Below are 20316 nucleotides of genomic sequence, written 5' to 3'. Positions count from 1 at the left end.
ACAACAATAGCTTCCAATCTTCTATCGGAATGGCACCATACGAAGCCCTATATGGTCGCAAGTGTAGATCACCACTCCATTGGGACGAAGGTGGAGACGAAAGAAAATTTCTCGGCCCAGAACTAGTCTAACAAACCATCGAAATAATTCAGAGTATTCGAGAAAGAATGCGTATCGCCCAAGATCGACAACAAAGTTACGCCAATTCTCGGAAAATATATTTTGAATTCGAAGTTGGAGACTCCGTATTCCTTAAAATGGCACCTTTCAAAGGAATAATGTGATTTGGAAAAAGGGGAAAGTTAGCACCTCGTTTTATCGGACCATTTGAGATTCTCGAGGAAATCGGCACCCGAGCCCATCGTCTAGCCTTACTGCCTAACCTTTCCAGCATCCACAATGTGTTCCACGTATCCATGCTTCGTAAATATATCCGTAGACCAGATCACGTTCTAAAACCTGAACCTATCGAATTATCCCCCAACCTAAACCTACGAAGAAAAACCCTCTCAAATCCTCGAATTAAAAAATAAAACACTACGATATCGAAAAATTCATCTCGTTAAAATCTTATGGCATAATCATAATCCAAAAGAAACCACGCGGGTACGAGAGGAGGAAATGCAAAATTATTCGGGCCAGATAACAATTTTGGGGACAAAATTATTTTAAGGGGGAAAGATTATAGCACCCCACCTTTTCGAAACCATAGTCCCTAACCAAATTCCCATAGCCCAAAAATCCTAACGTAAGAGTTGTTAGGAATTTAACGTCATGACTAATTTAATTGGTTTATATGCCTTATTTGCTAGGATTAATTTGTAGACTTTTTATGTGCTAAATTGATTAATGTGAGTTATGTGAATAGATTAATCTGTGTGCTATAGTTAAATGATTCTACTTGGAATTAATTAATTCACGTGATTCTATTATATTACATGATCTTATCATAATCAATATATATGATTACACGCATGATACATGCATATACACATACGTATTTATATACATATATGCAAATACCTATGTGAGTGTTGAGCGTATATTTTACACTCAATGTATACTTTCTTACGAGAATTTTTGTATACTTTTATTGACTTAATGATGCTTAATGAGTGGTTTATTGTATTTTAGGTACAACTTGACGATTTGGAAGTTCCAAGGACGAAACGAGCCAAAAAAGGTCAAAAACGGGCAAAAACGGAAGAAAACAAAAATGCTGAAAATTGGCTGAAAAATGCCCGCGTGGCCGTGCCAAATTTAGCCTATTTTTGGCACGGCCGTGCCAACTGCAGAAGTTGGGCAGAAGGTTTCGGCAATTCTCGTGCGGCCGTGTGAGATTTTGACTGATTTTCGCGCGGCCGCGCCAAAATACACTGGAGACAATTTTGGACTTTTAATCACACAAGGAAACCTAGAATCATCTACCAAGTTGGGACATCTATTTAAGGGCAAACCAAGCACGAATTAAAGGACTTTGGACACAAGCTTGGAGCGAGAGGAGCGAGAGAACGAAGAATCGAAGACGGAGAATTGACAAATATTCATCACAATTCTTCTTTTATCTATCTTTTCTTAATCTATGTCTTTTTATATTTTTATTATGTTTTTCGTAGAGAACATGAGTAGCTAAGTTTTTAATCTAGGATTTTGTTGGAACCCAATGTGGAGATGATGAACCCGTTTTCTTGAGATTATGCAATTATGATTTTATGATTATTTCTTATACTTGTTATGATTGTTAGTGCATGAACTTGATCAGTTTATGTGTTTTATCTGTGATTATTGGGATTGACTCGACAGAGCTATTTTGATAATTAGACGGTAAGTAGAAGAGCCTTCGAGTAGTTTTCACCGGATGAGTGTGTAAATTGCATGTGGTGTCGTAGACATACAGATATCACCTTAGGTAGCCGTTTACGAGACTTGTTAGTTAATTCTTTATTCATAATTTGTTTGCATAGACATATAGTGAACCGTTTTGAATAATAGACTCATAATACACGCGACAGCTGGTTATGAGTAAATTAGTGTCTCGGGTTAATAATCATGAATCATATATTTCATAATTGAGGGGTTTTGGGTGAGCAATTCTTGCATAGGGGAAGATAAAATCCTAGGTCCGTTTTTATTGATATTTTCTCGTGTTTAATTGCTTTCATAATTAGTTTAATTATTTAGTTGATTAAATTTGACAACTTTGCGTAGGCTGGATAAAAATCATAATTGTTAGAATTTGGTACTTAGGATTAGATAATTTGAGTATTCCCTGTGGGATCGACATCCGACTCTCACGAGTCCACTTTTACTACTTGTTTGCGATACGTGCACTTGCGTGTTAGGTATTTAGCACCCAACAAGTTTTTGGCTATTCTACTCTAGTTATATATATATATATATATATATATATATATATATATATATATATATATATATAATCTATAGTTATGGTTTCGTATGGCACCATACGAAACCCTAGAATATTATATTTTACCTTGATAACAATGGTTTCTAGCTCTTTATAGTTATGGGATCATAATTCCTTGATTCCACCAACTTGAATCCTTTGTTATGAACGTTTCGTGTTTTTACTTACGCATAAGGTATTAGGTGTCGTTACAGATTTCCGGGGTTCGTATCAGTTGGTATCAAATCCAATATCCAAAAGAGGAGAAATGATGTATCAAATTAGGATGTCATTGGGGAAACGCTTCGAGTCCCTATATATGGGGGTTGAGAGACTCCTGGATCAAATAAATGAACTACGCAGAGGTTGACTTATTCCGGAGTCACGCGTACGACGTGCTGTTCACGAACTTCTTTTACCTCAAAGTGATAAGGAGGTATATGATGATAGAAGATATGGTGTGACAGTTTCAACCCCAAGAGAAGTTAATATGCGGCGAGGGGCTCAGTTCAATCGACCAAGACGAGGTCATTTCAAGTATTACGAGCGAGAGTTGGTTGATCATTCTAGATCAACTAAGTCCTCGTTTCATTCATCCCATGCTATAGAGTTAAAAGAAAGGAAATCGCCAAGTTGAAAATCACGGTAGACCTCTTCATCATGAAGCTGAGATATGGAATCAGTACCAAGAGACACCACGTTCGTTTTGGGAATCAAGCCCGTAAACGCAACTGAAAATATTTTATTTATACAAACTAATTTATATAAATAAACATGTGCACATCAATTACAATTAATTGCATACCTATTCGCTTCCAATCACCGACAAACATGCTCGCATATATAATTTATTTTAATAACATAAATTAAATCATCATAGCATGCTCACAAGATTAAATCGAATAATAAACATGCTCAACGAACGATTCACTAAACACATAATCAAACATATAAATTCACGTGACTTGATAATTAATTAACATACATTAATCTCAATTAATATAAATTAATTAATTTATATTAATTAAGAAAAATGAGCTCTTACCCTTGAAGCGTGAATCGAACGAAGACTCGAGAAGATGGCTAGCTGCTCTTCCCACTCCTACGGATGCAACAAGACGCGATGGTGCAGCAGATCAAAACAGTTTTCTGATCTGAAATTTCAGACCTGCTCCATTCACTATTTACTGGATGGATAATTTGTTTTGAGAAATTGTAGATCCATGAGTCGTGAAGCTTCAGTCAATATTTCTCATCCATCCAATCACTAGTTGATTTATGGCGAATTTTCTCGCTGGAGTGCACAGAAAATCCGAGAGTAGATTTGAAGGATTGCTTTCTCTCAGCACCGGCTTGTGGCGGCGCGTTGAACGACCCTGGCGGCACCGATGGCGGCATAAGACTCTTCCTCCTCTTAGGTTTCATATCGTATATTCAATCAACTATCCACGCAGCACTAGATAAGTGATAGGCTAGGTACAGTGAAGAAAAACGAGGGGAAAAAGAAGATATCAATGCGACGTCGACTGGTGGCGGCGTGGCGGCTGGTGGCGGATGTAGGATTTCGGCTGCAAGGTGGATAGCTTATTGAGGGAGAGAGAGGCTCCCTCTGCAAACTTCTCGTCGATATGAGTACCACTCTGCAATTTTCCAATTTCCGAAATTGGAAACCCTAATTTAGGACCTACCAAATGAGGAAACTTCCCAATTTAGAAAACTCACTAAATTTCCGTCGAATTCTTTTCCTCTACTTATTCTCATCTGTAATTAACAATAACGAATGTTGGACTCGATCATATTGACATTTAATTATACTAAGATTAACTAATTAATTTTACTTCCAGATTACTTCAAGATTCTCATTGAGTCCTCAAATGCGCATATAGGTGTTGTATATTTGTAGGTATACCCGATTTGGAGAGCGAGGTTGGAATCGATTATGGGAATCGGGAAGAGTTCATATGGATGGGATTTGGATTGTGTTGGCTCTTAACCTAGCTATGTGGTTCTATTTGTAGAATATGCTTGTAAATACTTTTGATACGGTACTAGGTATTTACTATCGATCGCTTCATCCTATCTGTGGGAATTTAAAGACAATATGTGTAATAGTAAGATAGGATTACCGTTTTTTTAACATACTAGAAATGTGCGCTTGCGTTGCACGTGTCCTATTAACTTATTTTTATTTTATCTATTTTTGTTTATTTATTGTACTTATATTGTACGTATAAGAGTAATATTTTGTGACAATTATTTTGAATTAAATATAATAAAAAATTATTTACTAATTAATAGTAAAATAGATAAATGATTGCATATATTTTTCTGACCATGTTACTTTTTTTATCTTTTCCTTTCTATAATTACAATTTTGAATCATCATCATTATCAAATTTTTTAGATGATATTTAGTTGCTTCTTAGTTAATTTTTTGGCATTTGTTTTATGGAAATTACTTTATTTTATCACTTTATAGCCCAGTGAATTGCGCTTTGCACCTAAAATCGACACTATTGACTTTTCCATCATATTATTTTAAAACTAGCAAGGTGCACTCACAAATTATATATATCATGGAAAAATGCAAAACATAAATTCTTGTGAGATTTTAATCAAAAAATTAATATAGCACAATATTTTATCCTTTGGAAGAAAATATCGTTCTTGTTTATAATTTAATAGTACTTCACATGTGCTAATTTTAAAAAGTTCTCAGAATGGTCAAATCTATGGTTGATGTGCATTACAATGTAAAAAAATCTAGTCCATTTAAGTAACGAATTAACCCAAAATAGGTGAAAAAAAACTAAATACCGAAGGTTTAATTTCCGTATACAAAAGGCGAATACATCGTTACCATTACTGTTACCATTACAAATACTATCGCCATTGTCGTTACCATTACCATTACCGATACCAACTAATATAAATACCGATACAAATACCGACACCAATACCAATACCAATCATTACCATAATCATTATTGTTGTCGTTATCATTACCATTACCATTACCATTACAGTTACCATTACCACTACCATTACCACTACCACTACCGTTACCATAACCATTATCATTACCGTTATCACTACCATTTCCATTCCTATTGTTACTAATTTTATATTTAATACTAATCATAATCATAATCCTAATCGTAATCATAATAATAATCATAATCATAATCCTAATCCAAATGCTAGTAGAAATAATCATATTACTAATAGTAATACTAATACTACAACTAATACTAATATTATTAATAATAATAATAAGAAGAAGACGAATAATAATAATAATAATAATAATAATAATAATAATAATAATAATAATAATAATAATAATAATTATTATTATTATTATTATTATTATTATTATTATTATTATTATTATTATAATAATAATAATAATAATAATAATAATAATAATAATAATAATAATAATAATAATAATAATAATAATAATAATAATAATAATAATAATAATAATAATAATAATAATAATAATAATAATAATAATAATAATAATAATAATAATAATAATAATAATAATACTAATAATAATAATAATAATAATAATACTAATAATAATAATAATAATAATAATAATAATAATAATAATAATAATAATAATAATAATAATAATAATAATAATAATAATAATAATAATAATAATAATAATAATAATAATAATAATAATAATAATAATAATAATAATAATAATAATAATAATAATAATAATAATAATAATAATAATAATAATAATACTAATAATAATAATAATAATAATAATAATAGTAATAGTAATAATAATAATAATAATAATAATAATAATAATAATAATAATAATAATAATAATAATAATAATAATAATAATAATAATAATAATAATAATAATAATAATAATAATAATAATAATAATAATAATAATAATAATAATAATAATAATAATAATAATAATAATAATAATAATAATAATAATAATAATAATAATAATAATAATAATAATAATAATAATAATAATAATAATAATAATAATAATAATAATAATAATAATAATAATAATAATAATAATAATAATAATAATAATAATAATAATAGTAATAATAATAATAATAGTAATAATACTAATAATAGTAATAATAATAATAATAATACTAATAATAATAATAATAATAATAATAATAATAATAATAATAATAATAATAATAATAATAATAATAATAATAATAATAATAATAATAATAATAATAATAATAATAATAATAATAATAATAATAATAATAATAATAATAATAATAATAATAATAATAATAATAATAATAATAATAATAGTAATAATACTAATAATAGTAATAATACTAATAATAGTAATAATAATAATAATAATAATAATAATAATAATAATAATAATAATAATAATAATAATAATAATAATAATAATAATAATAATAATAATAATAATAATAATAATAATAATAATAATAATAATAATAATAATAATAATAATAATAATAATAATAATAATAATAATAATAATAATAATAATAATAATAATAATAATAATAATAATAATAATAATAATAATAATAATAATAATAATAATAACAATAATAACAATAATAACAATAATAACAATAATAACAATAATAATAATAATAATAGTAATAATAATAATAATAATAATAATAATAATAATAATAATAATAATAATAATAATAATAATAATAATAATAATAATAATAATAATAATAATAATAATAATAATAATAATAATAATAATAATAATAATAATAATAATAATAATAATAATAATAATAATAATAATAATAATAATAATAATAATAATAATAATAAGATTTATTGACACAATTGCTTCGTCACAAAAAAAATAATTTACTGTTGTTAGTAAATATACTGTAATTTGACTAAACATTTGCTCACAATCATATCAATTCACTACAATAACATATAAAAATTAGAAATAAGTCCATTGAAATCAAGAGTCATTCTGAAACTCAAAATACTTGAATACTAGGTTCAAATCTATATTTGAAATGAATAAACTATATATCCAAGCTTAATTTCACTTTCTTGTTGAGCATTTGATGAATATTTATATCTACGAGATACATCTACCCCATATCCCATGCCTTTTTTGATATCCTGATCTACGATCAAGTGTTGTTACAGGAATTTGATCCTCAGACATGGAAGTTTCTCCTTCGTCCATTGATGTTTCTTCTAATTCCATCATTTTACCCTACAACGTTAACATATATATCAAATATATAAAATATACTGTATATAAAGAATATATAGCATAATTGTAAATTATCTTACAAATTTGTTTGCCGCTTCAGAGTTAACAAACTGACCAGTTTTGTCAACATGAGTTTTCTTCCATAGTTCAATCTTGCTCGGAATAGGCTGTACGTAATGCAACAATAATTAGCTCATAAACAATAGAAAAATAACACATTATTATATAATTACATATTTGAGGTATGAAGCAGGCTTATAATATTGAGAATAAAAAAATTCATACCATTTTCCTATAGCGAGAAAGGCATCTAATCTTCCCTGAAGTATGGTTGAAAGGGAAACAACTTCTACTATTTATATTGATCAACGATCGTTCCTGCATTAATATGAATATATAGTTCACTAATTTACCGAATATGCAAGTACATCCTATTTTTTTTATTTAATCAGATGATTAACCTCATATTCATCGGATTCAAGCCAATCACCTACTGCATGCCATTTTGCTTTGGTACTTTCGCACGAGGACTCATATCCCTTGAATTTTTTCCTTCTTCTACCAAATTCTTGTAGCATCCACTCAATTTGTTTCTCCAATGTCGATATTTGAAAAATTCATTGAACACGGTCCGAGTTCCATTCCTCAATTTCAAACCATTGCTTAAAAGAAAAAACAAAAAAAAAGATTTACAAAAATAAGTAATTATTAAAAACAGATATATTTTTCCATCAAACCTTAAAGAAATGAAGTAATAATAAAGATTTACCAACAATCTTCTACGACAAACTTCTTTGTTTGTCTCTTGAATTTTTCTCCACCTAGATACGCCTTCAAGTTCTGCACATGTTCTTACCGCAATTCCTATACCCTCAGAAATTTTTTCCTCATTTTGAGACGGTATTTTCTCATGAGGATTGAACACAATCTTCATCTTTTCGCTCTGGAAAAAAAGATCATGCATTTCAAGAACTTATTATTACATGTTTGACAACATTATAAAGCATTACCTGTTTCACTATCTTGTCCAGATTTAAGCCTCTGCTTACACCACGACCACTTCGTTTAACAATGGTTCCTAACCAAGTAAACAAATGAGAAATATAGAAAATAGTGATACAATAGTTAAATGAAAAGTTATATGAATACTTTCCAATTGAAAACCAAAATAGCAGAAAATAGAAAAAAACAACATTTTAAGCTTCATTAATTCATGATCAACAGCAATGCTTTTAACAAATTCCACGCACAAAATAGCAGAGATTAGCCAGCCGTGAATATTTTGGAACTATGTATTCACACAAAAAGTGAATAAACAACAAATTATCCAGTCTTTTGACTTTTGTGTTTCCCTCATTTCATCTAACAATTCATTCAATTCATCTCCCGAGTTCCACCTGTCTAGGGATCTTCTGGATTTCGGTTATGATCCATAGATAAACCGTATCTATGGCTTAGTGACCTAGCTGGGCCGGTGGTGGATCTGAGATGTACATGAGATCAATCCAAATGATTCTCCTTCATTCCTCGACTGAAAGTGTGTTCCTCAAGGTATAGGATTTTCTTGATACGAAAATAGTTCTTTTGAAATCGTATCTAAGGTTGCTTGGTCAAGGTGGGATTTCAAATTAGGCCTCATCCTTCCGATGATCCAGCTCGGCCCATGTCATTTAGCGTACTATGCCAATTCGACCCCCAACAGTGATGAATGTAGTTTCTCGTAAAGTATTTTCATTTATAGAGTGTGACAAAATTTCAATGTAAAGTTGCATTTTCTATTGATCTTATTTTGGATAGATGGTATTATTATGGTTTATATAGGTTTGGACATAATTGAATTAGTTGAAGGTGCAACTTCAGGAATCACTTGAAATGAAATTTTTTTGCCCCAGTAATTCATCATGGGAGCCCGTGGTTGATTCTTTTTTATATGTTGATCATTATTTACTTATGCTCATTAACTATGGGAATGAAGATACACATGGTTAATATCAGAGATCAATAGCATTTACTAAAATAAATTGCTTTATTTGATCTACTTAAAGGCACATGTTATTTATTGAATTGACTGGCGTGTAGATTTGACACCAAAATCATATTCTCTTACAAGGATTTTTATTAGAATTTATTAATTATATCGTGCTTAAAGACTTGATCATTGTGTTTTAGGTGTGAATTTGAAGAAACGGACGTTGGGAGTTCAAAACTGTAAAAAACGGGCGAGAATGAAAAAAAACAGGCAGAAGTACACTAAGTAGCTTTGGACAGCCGTCCCAGAAATGAACTGCAAAACCAGATGGCCGTTTGGTGGAGGAAAGCTTGGCAGAACCCCACACATTTCCAGACGCCCGTCCGAACGGACGGCCGTCTCAGACGACGTCCCTACGCATTAATGAAATTTGATCTATACAAGGAATCTCCTGATTTTTACCAAGTCTTGGTCACCATATGAAGAGAAATTGATCTGCACGAAAATCACCATTGATCAAGTAACCAATTTTAGAGCGACAATCAAGACGCAAAGATAAAGAAACTCAAAGATTCAAGCATAGTTCTATTTCTTGCTTTTATGAAGTTTATTTTGTTTTTGAATATAATTATGAATAGATAAACTTTTATATTCGAGGATTTTATTTGAACCCTATGTGAGATTTGTGAACATTTTTCCATGATTTTATGCCAGTATTAATTCCGAAAGACTTCTTCTACTTGTTTTATTAAGCGCATGAACTTGATCACTTTATGTGCTTTATTGTTATTATTTAATTTGAATCGGAAAATCGGTATAATAATTAGAACTGTTGTTGAAGAACCTTCTAGTCAATGTCGCATGCGTTAGCATAGGAGTATAGTTAACACCTTAGGTAGCCATAATTGAGATTTGTGTTTAATGATTTATTCTTGATTGAATTGCATAGGAATATAGTAATTTGGTCTTGAATAGTGGAATTGTAATACATGCGGAAGCGAGTTATGATTAAATTAGCTTCTTTGGTTAGTAGTCTGAGTTATTTGCTTGCATAAATGAAGGGGTTGGGATGACTAATAACATAGGGAGAATCGAAAATCCTGGGCTTGTATACTTGATTAATCTTCATTTTTATTTGTTTACTTACTCTTGCATCTTATTTATTTGCGTTTTATAATTTACTTTATTTGAATTTATAATTTTGTTAAATCAACTCCAAATTCGAGTGCATAGGATGATCTTGAAATAGTAGGGACAATTTAGTGCTTAGGATTAGATAGTTGAATATTCCTTGTGGGCCCGGGATCGATAATTGTCCACTATATTACTTGTCGATATGTGCACTTGCGTGTAGGTATTATCACCAACATATATCTATAGACAAACGTTAGAACTATACATGGACACTAAGATCTAAATGTTTCTCGTTATATTCGATTGACTAATGTTTTACAATATTTAGTGACTTTGTGAATAGAATCTTTCAGCCTTAGCTGGACCAACTCGTTGTAGTGTTTTTAGATGATATATTTATTTAGTTTGGGACGGAAGAAGCACATCATAATGATTTGAATATTTGTAATAGTTTACAAGTCATTTGTAGGTGTTTATAGTATCTAGAATTGTTCGCTTATTAAGATATGTGGTGCAATCTGAGCACCAAATTTCATTAAAGAGGATAGGCTGTGAAAATTTTTCGAGTACCAAATTTATTTAAGAAGAATAGGTTGTATCAACCGTAAAAATTTGAGGTCAGAATTTCTTGAGGGAGGGTGAGTTGTAATAAACGTAAAACTTTACCAGCATATTAGTATCCATTAATGATTAATATTATAGTTTTATTGGTGAATTGTAAGTAAACCCATGACAAGAGGACTTTATTAAAAAAAGCACACCCTACTTTTTAATCCTGCAAATATATCCACTGATCCAACACTTATTTGCAACTAAAGAAAATTCTCTCATGTTTACCAAAATTACCCTTTACTCGTTGAAACCCTATTTCACCCTCAATTTCATGATTTAAACCCTAATTTACCCTCAGTTTCACTAATTTACCAATTTTGACTTATAACCCAATTTTAACCCCAATTTTGACCGTTACCGTTTGTGACCACCGGTCAACCACCGTTGACCTTTTGTTTTCTTGATGTTTCTTTTTTCTGAAAACGTTTTTCAATAATATGATTGTGTTAATATTAGAGCAACTCCAACCCATTGTTATCAAATGGGGTTACCAAATACTCATTTGATAACCAGAATTATACTTTGATATCTCTATGCAACTAGTGAACTCCAACCACAAATATCAAAAAACAATTATCAAACAAATTTATGATTATTCATATATTATTTATTTTTTAATCTATTTTAAATAATCATATAAACCAATTTTTCTGGTAAACTATTCTCAAAATCAATATTAATCAAGTTTTTACCTTTTGAAAACAGAAAAAATAATATATATATATATATATATATATATATATATATATATATATATATATATATATATATATATATATATATATATATATAGAGAGAGAGAGAGAGAGATTTTTTTCTGTGGAACTTTGTTGAAACTCTAGAGAAAAAAAAAATTGTGTTGAGATACTTTTGAGATTTTTTTTCCGGTGGAAATTTGTAGAATATGTAGAGAATTTAATTTTATTCTGTTGAGATTTTTAAGTAAAGAAAAGAAAACTCAATTTTGTTGAGGTTTTTCTTTTTTCACATGCTCCTATGTTTTAGGAGAATATTTGATAATTATTAATTTGGGATGTATTTTTACTTCCGGATGGATGAGTTATCAAAATAGAATTCTATTTTAATAACCTCATTGGAGAACATAGTTTTTAAAATTGGGGAGTCAAATAGAGGTTAATGGGTTTGATAACCCATTTAATAACCCCGTTGGAGTTGCTCTTATTACTGTCTTGGTCCGCAATATTATTGTCTTGGGTAATAATACTACTGTCTGAGACAATAATATTGTTGTTAACACATTAATGTTATTGTGTTAATATTACTATGTTGGTTGTTGAAAAAAATTGAAAAACAAAGTTTAAAAAATATTTAATATTAGTGTGAATGCACTAATATTATTGTTAAATGTCATTAAATTCAATGGTAGTTAGTTCAAAATATTTTCCCAACTAGTGGATATAACATATTACCGCTTTTGAAAATAATCTCGTGCATCGCACGAACTAAAACACCAACATTGTGGAATTTCCGTAAGATCTTTCTCCTTCTTTAGTGGCTGCTACAGTTAGTTGTATAAGGCGCAATTTGTCGTATGCAGAAATCCTTTGTCTTGGGTGAAATAAATTGATGGAATTTTCTATGGGATTGTTGAATAAGTTAAATTTTATTCGGCGTTATTATTTTTCTAATCCCATGCAACGGACGAGTAAGTTACTAAAAGAGAGGCACGTTTGACGGTAACCCTCAAAATTGCATGATATACTACGGGTAAGTTACTAGTTGTTTACAAAAGAGAGGTATATTTGACGGTAACCCAAAAAGTTGTACAATAGACAACAGCTAAGTTATTACTTATTAGTTATTTACAAAAAAAGTATTTGACGGTAACCCTCAAAGTTGTACGATATACGGTTTTTCTCTCTTAGAAGAATTATTCTCTCTAATTTCGATCTTTGTATAGAAATGAAAATCCTCCTAACAGATAAAAACCGCTTTCTTTGTAGAGAAAGAAATCGACCATCTCTCTATGTATCCTATTGGTTAAGTTTTATTTTATTAATTAAGGTCAAAAACCCCTTGTGTAATGTCGAAAGCCCAAAAAATAACCTGGAAAAAATTATGTGGCCAAAACCCCCTTATAATTAGTATTCAAAGCCATACACCCCCCCCCACACTCTCTTTCATGCGTGTCATTCACTCATTGTCAATGCCGGAATCCGGCGGCAAATAAATTTTTTTTGAAAAAAAAAAATGGAAAAAGAAAAGTCAAAATTGGATTTTTGTGGTAAAAATTGGATTTTTGTGGACAAAATTGGTTAAATGAGGGTTACAATTAAGAATTGGGTATAAAGGGTTGGGGGTAATATTGTCATATACGTGAATGTTTCATTTATTTTTTATAATAAATATTAAATAGATGGGTTTACTGGTCAAAGAGATATAGTCCCTAAACCTAGAATAATAAAGATGCTTGGTCAGGATCTACGCAGAAAAAATCCAATGAAGAAAATTCACCACAAGATGAATTCAATTCGTTTTCATTGTATTTTATTTTTTCAACTCCTGAGCGGTTTTTAAGTTTACACGATATGAAAAAAAAAAACTTCCCACAGAATATTTAAAACTGCGTAATGTGATAATATAACACCCAAAAAAAAAACAAAAAACGCAGAGTAGCAGTACCAATCCTCCATGTCTATCAAGTGATGATTATTATATTTATATTCCACATAAAAATGTTCCTTTTTTTCTTTGGTTGCAGCTTATTAAATGAAGGTTTTAAGACATAGTGCGTACATGGTTTTCGCATAATGAATTTATGAACACAAATGTGTATTCATGATATAATAACATGTAGTTTTTTATTTTTATTTTCTTTAATGAAATGACTATATTATCCTTATAAAAAATATGCTACATTACCCTTAATTTTAGTAATTATTAAAAAAAATAACAAAATAGTTACTTTAAATTTATAAACAAAAGATAATACACAATGTATATATACTAAATATAAAGTAATAAAAAGAAAAAAGAAATAAAATAAGTCATCTTCTTCAATAACACCACCGTGCACCCACCTCCAACAGCAATCACCAACACATCCTCCTCCTCCACATTCCACACCATCTTTGTTGCCTCTGCCCTATGCTCCGCAACGGTTTGATTCGGTTTCTCTCCAAGCTACATAAATTTCCTCCATCTCTCTCTTCCTGACCAAGAATTGAAGTATGGAGATGGAAATTAGAGACGATACCTTGGTCGGCGACGGCTACGGCTTCGGAGATGTGCTCACGACATCCACCTCAAAACCAATACTATATTAAAGCATAAATCTCCCCAAATCGGCAGCCTATTGTCCGTGTTATGGGCACCATTTCCTCCCCACCCAATCCGCCAAAAATATTTTTTTAATTTTTATTCAAAAAATAATTTTATTTTAATAAATAAAATTTCCAACAATCCCCCACATAAATGAAACTAACGAAAAACGATGGATTTTATCTAGAGTTCAAGTGGATACTATTGCAATGGGATAGGTAGCTTTTGTCTTTGAACCTTCCTTAGCGGTATATCATCGGATTTACTTATTTATTAAAATAAAATGATTTTTTGAATGAAAATAAAAAAATATTTTTAGGCACCTATTTGATCAAATAGGTGTGACAATATGAAGAGGTGTGGCCACACCTCTTCACTTGTTTAACTTCTTAAGGGTTGTGTTCAATGTTATCAGAACCGGACCGGCCATAGAACCGGATGACTAGTTGGGTCACGGTCCAACCGGTTCGACCGTGGTTCGACCGGGTTTTTTACTTTTTTAATTTTTAGTTATTTTATTAATTTTAATACTTTAAAAATATTATTTTCTATAATTATTTTCTTTCTCTAACCCACTTTTCCAACTAATTTCTTACTTTTTCTTAAAAAATTTCAATAAACATTTGTTTTTAATCTATTTCTCCTCTCTCTCTTTCTCTCTCCACGTGACCCATCTTCTTCAATCTTCACTTTCTCTCTCTACTATTTTTTTTTCTTCTTCCCCTTGACGCAAATAGATGCAATTGCAGAGTCCCGTCTTCACCTTTTGTCTTCTCACAAGATCCCAATCTCCTTCTCAGTTACTAAATTTTTCGACCACACATCAAGATCCGGCTACCAAATACCAAGATCCGACCACCCAACACCAAGATCCGGCCACCAAGCACCAAACTCCGACCACCCACAACGAGATCCATTATATTTCAGCCGCACGCAACATTTTGATAAAAACCGGGTTTTATGACCGAATCGCCGGTTCCCTCCGGTTTATGATTTTCCCGGTTTTGGTGGTTGAACCGGACCGCTTTACTGCCGGTTCGCGGTCGGACCGGTCGGACCGGGCGGTCCGGTCCGGTTCTGACAACCATGGTTGTGTTCATTAATCACAACCATTGGAAACTTATAAATAGAAACTCCACATGTTTGATTTAATAACAACATAAAAATCAATTCAATTCCATAATTTTGTTCTATGGAATTCTTCTTTCTTTAGCCCGAAAATATTCTTCATAAAATATCTTCTCCGTATTCGATTCGAGAGTTTGAGACACAAAGTAACGTTCGTTGTACTCGGGATTTTGAGTTCTCATATGCCGAGTTAGCCGTTGTATCTTGGGAGACCATTGCCAAATAACCGTAAGCACCGTAGCGGGGCTACAAGAAAATCTAGTTTTAGCGACCAAATTCCTAGTGACGATACCAAAATGGTCGCTGAATGTATACATTTAACGACCAAAAATAATTTGGTAACAAAAATTGAGGTGCTTAAATTTTATTGCGACCAACCAATCGTTGGTGGCTGTAAATGGTCACTATAAATCGATAGACCTTTAACCACCAAAATTGGAGCTTTTAGCGACAAGTTTATGTGGTTACTGTAAATAAATAATAACAGTGACCAATTTAACCAAAAATATTCAATGGTTACTAAAAGTCTTTTTAGGTGATCATTAGCAACCAAGTAAATTGTGGCTAATCATATATTAATAGCAACCACCTTTTATATAGATGATATAAAAATTATAATTTAATTCATCTATATTTAATTAAATTTATTAACAATTATGTTTCAGTCAAATTTTGTAATTTTACAAAAAAACCATTTACTTTGTAATTCTTTTATATTAGTTTCGTATTTATGATTTCTATCATTTAAATATTTTCAACCAACAAGAATAATGGAATCAATATTTAATCATTCAAAATGAATTACATAGTATTTCAAATGCAATCCAATTAAAAAAATTAGATATAGATGCGATATAAAAAAATTAAAAGAATTGATTATAAATTTGTATTTTTGAATTTAATTTAATAATACTAATTAGTTTTTTCAAACTAGAATGTTACATATTTATTTACATTATTAAAACATGCTTAATATAATTATAAAAGTTAAAATAAATAAAATATTGATTATTATAATTATAAATCAAGATAATGAATGAAGGGGTAAAATTAAAGGTCAAAAGATCCGAAACATTCCACCATCTCTACAGCCCTATGCCAGTTTTTATTTTTCCTTCTTTTTCTTCTATTACATCAATGGACCTTCTTTTATATGCAACCGTTGCAGTACCTTCGTCCACCATCGAACTACGCAGTCAACCAATAATAAAGGGAAAAGGAACACCCAGGCCCAACACCCAAAAGGTACTGCAATCGATTCGTATCTGGTGAGTATTCATTGTATATTTTATCTCAGTCGAATTTTCTATAGGGTTTTCAATTGAAAGATGCTAGGATCCCTATATCCACGTTGTTTTCTAATTCAAAATCCTTGTGCAGTTCACTATCAGAACTATTCCCGCTATTCGTCTCACCCTCGTCCCATCGATTAAAATCAGTATTATTCGTAGATAACTTCTCCTCGTGTTGTTTCTTTGTCGGCCCCTTTGTAGCCCACTGAAGCGTATTTTTTTCGTGATTTAGCAGGTTCTTCATGATTCCCAATTTGTGGGTTATGTGAATAATGCAATAAATGGATTTTTTCTCTGCTGACACTGTGTTTCTTACTGTTGATTTTTTAAACATTACTAGTTTTATTTGTTAAGTATTTTGGGGAAATTTCTATGATCTTGTAATATTTGTTCATTCGTTCTTCGTACAACTTATTTTGGGGACCATGTAGGACGCTTTTGGCATTCTCTAATATCTCGAATCTTGGGTTTTAATTTAGAATCTTATATAGTGGATAGTATCTCTAAGTATCTATTACATCTTGTATGTTAATTGAGATAAATTCTACAGAATATTGCTTGTTTCTTGTTCAAGCTAATGTTAACCAAATAATAATGATTTTTTTCCTGCTTGTAGATGAATATTTTGTTTAGCTCCCGACATGATATATTAAGTTTTTAGTCTTAATTTGCTATGTATTAGCATGGTTCTTGAAGGTTTTATCATTTTTAAATTAAAAAAAATATGTAATTTGTGAAAGCAAAATGTACTCTCGTTATTAACTTGAAATAAAAATTATTTGGCTACTAGTCTAGATAAAGAAGTCATTGAGGTTCTGATACACGAAGAAAGTGGTTCAAAGGGAGAGTGATTAAAGATTTAGTGAAGACACCACAAGTTGCCATGAGCAGAGTGCATTCTTTCTTTTGGCAAAGAATACAAGTGGATCTATCAATATATTTCCCGGGAAACGAATGTGAGCCCAGGTGAATACTTTTACTTATTTTGATCTTGCCAAGACATATTACTTGATTTATTTTTGTATCAGCAGAGAAAACCTATTTCCGTTGGGTGTGAAAATGATTTTTCTAGCATATTAGGCTTCTTTGAGACAATCAAAACTCTAGGTTATAATGGGCTTCTCGCCAAATATTTAGAGTCTTATACGTTGGCATATGATGCATATATACCCGTAACATCTTGAATGTAGTTGGAAATAAAGTTTTGCAAATTTTTGCTTGTTCATTGTATTATACTTATTTTTTTCCTAATTGTGGAGGAACATTCTTGTTTAACTTGACATGAAATATTAATCTATGTAACTGTAGATTAAGTAGCCTTAATCTGCCATGTCTAAGTATGGTACGTGAAGGTTTTGTATTTCTCAAATGAAAGTGAAATTTAGCTTGTTCAAAGAAAATTATACTTTTGTTAGTAAATTAGAAGTGTCATTTTTGCTACTTATCTAGATAAAGAAGCTATACTATTGCGCCACTTCACACCATTGGATGATAAAAGGGTCTGATATATTAAGAAAGCAGTCCAAAAAGGAGATAGGTTAATCAATGATTTAGCTAATACATTACATGTTACCATGTGCAAAGTGCATTAATGTCTTTTTGCCAAAATAGTACAAGTTGAACTAAATAATATGTGATTAAGGAAATGATTGTCAGCTTAGGTGATTACTAGAAATATTTTTAGAAATTTACATATTTTGATGTTGCCAATACATATCACTTAAAGTTTATTTTGTATCTATTAAGAGCTATGAGCTGATATACTTATCTGAATGTTGTTGATCTTTTAACTGTGATTGGATAAATAGGGGCAATGGTTATTCTGGCAAATAAAATTTCTCTCTTATGTTTATTTCAGGATATCATGGCCACTACTGGAATTCATTGGAATGTTGTATTGTTGACAAACCTTACGGTCATGAAGTATATACTCTCAACGGACAACAAAAAAAGGTTAATTGATGTTGCACATTTTCATTGTGTTTTTTTGTGATACATTCATTGAACTTGGCCTCCTGGTTACTAGTAACCTTATGGGTTTTTTTTTTTCTTTTGCATCAAATTTCAGTTATTCATAAAGAGGCAGGCAAAGTTTATGACCGAGTTCCGGATGTCTATTGCAGATCTCATCATTGTAGTTGTTAGTTTAACTTAGTTTGCAACTATTGTTTGAATGATATTGTACATAAATTCACCATGTATTTAATTTACTGTGCAACAATTAATTGTACTGGCTACTAGTATGTACAATTTAACAATCAATTATTATATATTTCTTTTTTATTATTCTTAAAAAATAGTTGGCAATATATTTGTAGTCATTTTTCTACAGGCATATCTGGTTAGAATTGGCCAGTAAATGTAACAATTGTTGAAACTATGTAAAACCTATTGCGATTAATGACGTGGTCACTATATGCATATCTCTTAACAACCAAATAAATATGGTCAGTGTATGTATATTATCTAGCAACCAAAAGATACGGTTACTAAATGTATACTATATAGCAACCAAAAAATGTGGCCGCCAAATTTATATTATATATCAACCATAAAATATGGTCACTACATATATATTCATTTAGTAACCAAAAATATATGGTCACTATTTGTGTTGCTATAGCAACCATATTAATATTAATGCGACCATGAATTTTTATATTAGCGAGTCAAAAACTGGTCGCTAATGATTATATCATTAATGACCATTATTAGTTGGTCGTTAAATCTCATTTTTTAGCATCCAATTTATTTGCTCGTCACTGAGCACCTTTAGTAGCCACCCTGTTGTGACCACATGTGACCAAGCTCAATTTGGTCACTATAAGTTTTAGCGACCATTTTCTAACTTCCAACGACCAAAAAATATGGTCTCTAAAGCCAAAATTTCTTGTGGTGGCAATATTGTCTTAAGGAAAGAGTTCTCGCCTCGGCTAATCTTTTCGTATTTTCACTAGTTAATTTGTTCGACCATTTTACTAAATTCACTACCCGTTTTATATACCGGGAACAACATGTACATTTATTTATAAGATATAAAATAAGTTATTATTCTAACCAATGTTGTTAAAACCGGACCGGACCGGCCGGTCCAACCGGTTCGACCGCGACCCGCCGTAAAACTGGTCCGATTTGACCATCAAAACCGGAGAAATCAAAAACCGGGTTCAAATGGCAGGAACCCGGTCGAACCGGGGAAAACCCGGGACCCGACGAACCGGCCACTGAC

At 30.5% G+C, this 20316-nt stretch overlaps 1 long non-coding RNA gene across 1 annotated transcript; it reads left to right on the top strand.

Moving 5' to 3' along the window:
- Window positions 1-16882: 16882 nt before the first annotated feature.
- Window positions 16883-19308, top strand: LOC105958660 (uncharacterized). The gene is made up of 4 exons (XR_001172896.2): window positions 16883-17063; window positions 17883-18053; window positions 18946-19040; window positions 19156-19308. It is a non-coding gene; the product is annotated as an uncharacterized LOC105958660 (long non-coding RNA).
- Window positions 19309-20316: the final 1008 nt, after the last annotated feature.

This window comes from Erythranthe guttata, chromosome 11, assembly GCF_056151865.1.
Source record: "Erythranthe guttata isolate IM_541 chromosome 11, IM_541, whole genome shotgun sequence".
Taxonomy (NCBI): Eukaryota; Viridiplantae; Streptophyta; class Magnoliopsida; order Lamiales; family Phrymaceae; genus Erythranthe; species Erythranthe guttata.
Note: the sequence above shows the minus strand (reverse complement) of the source record. Positions and strands in the feature narration are given on the sequence as shown.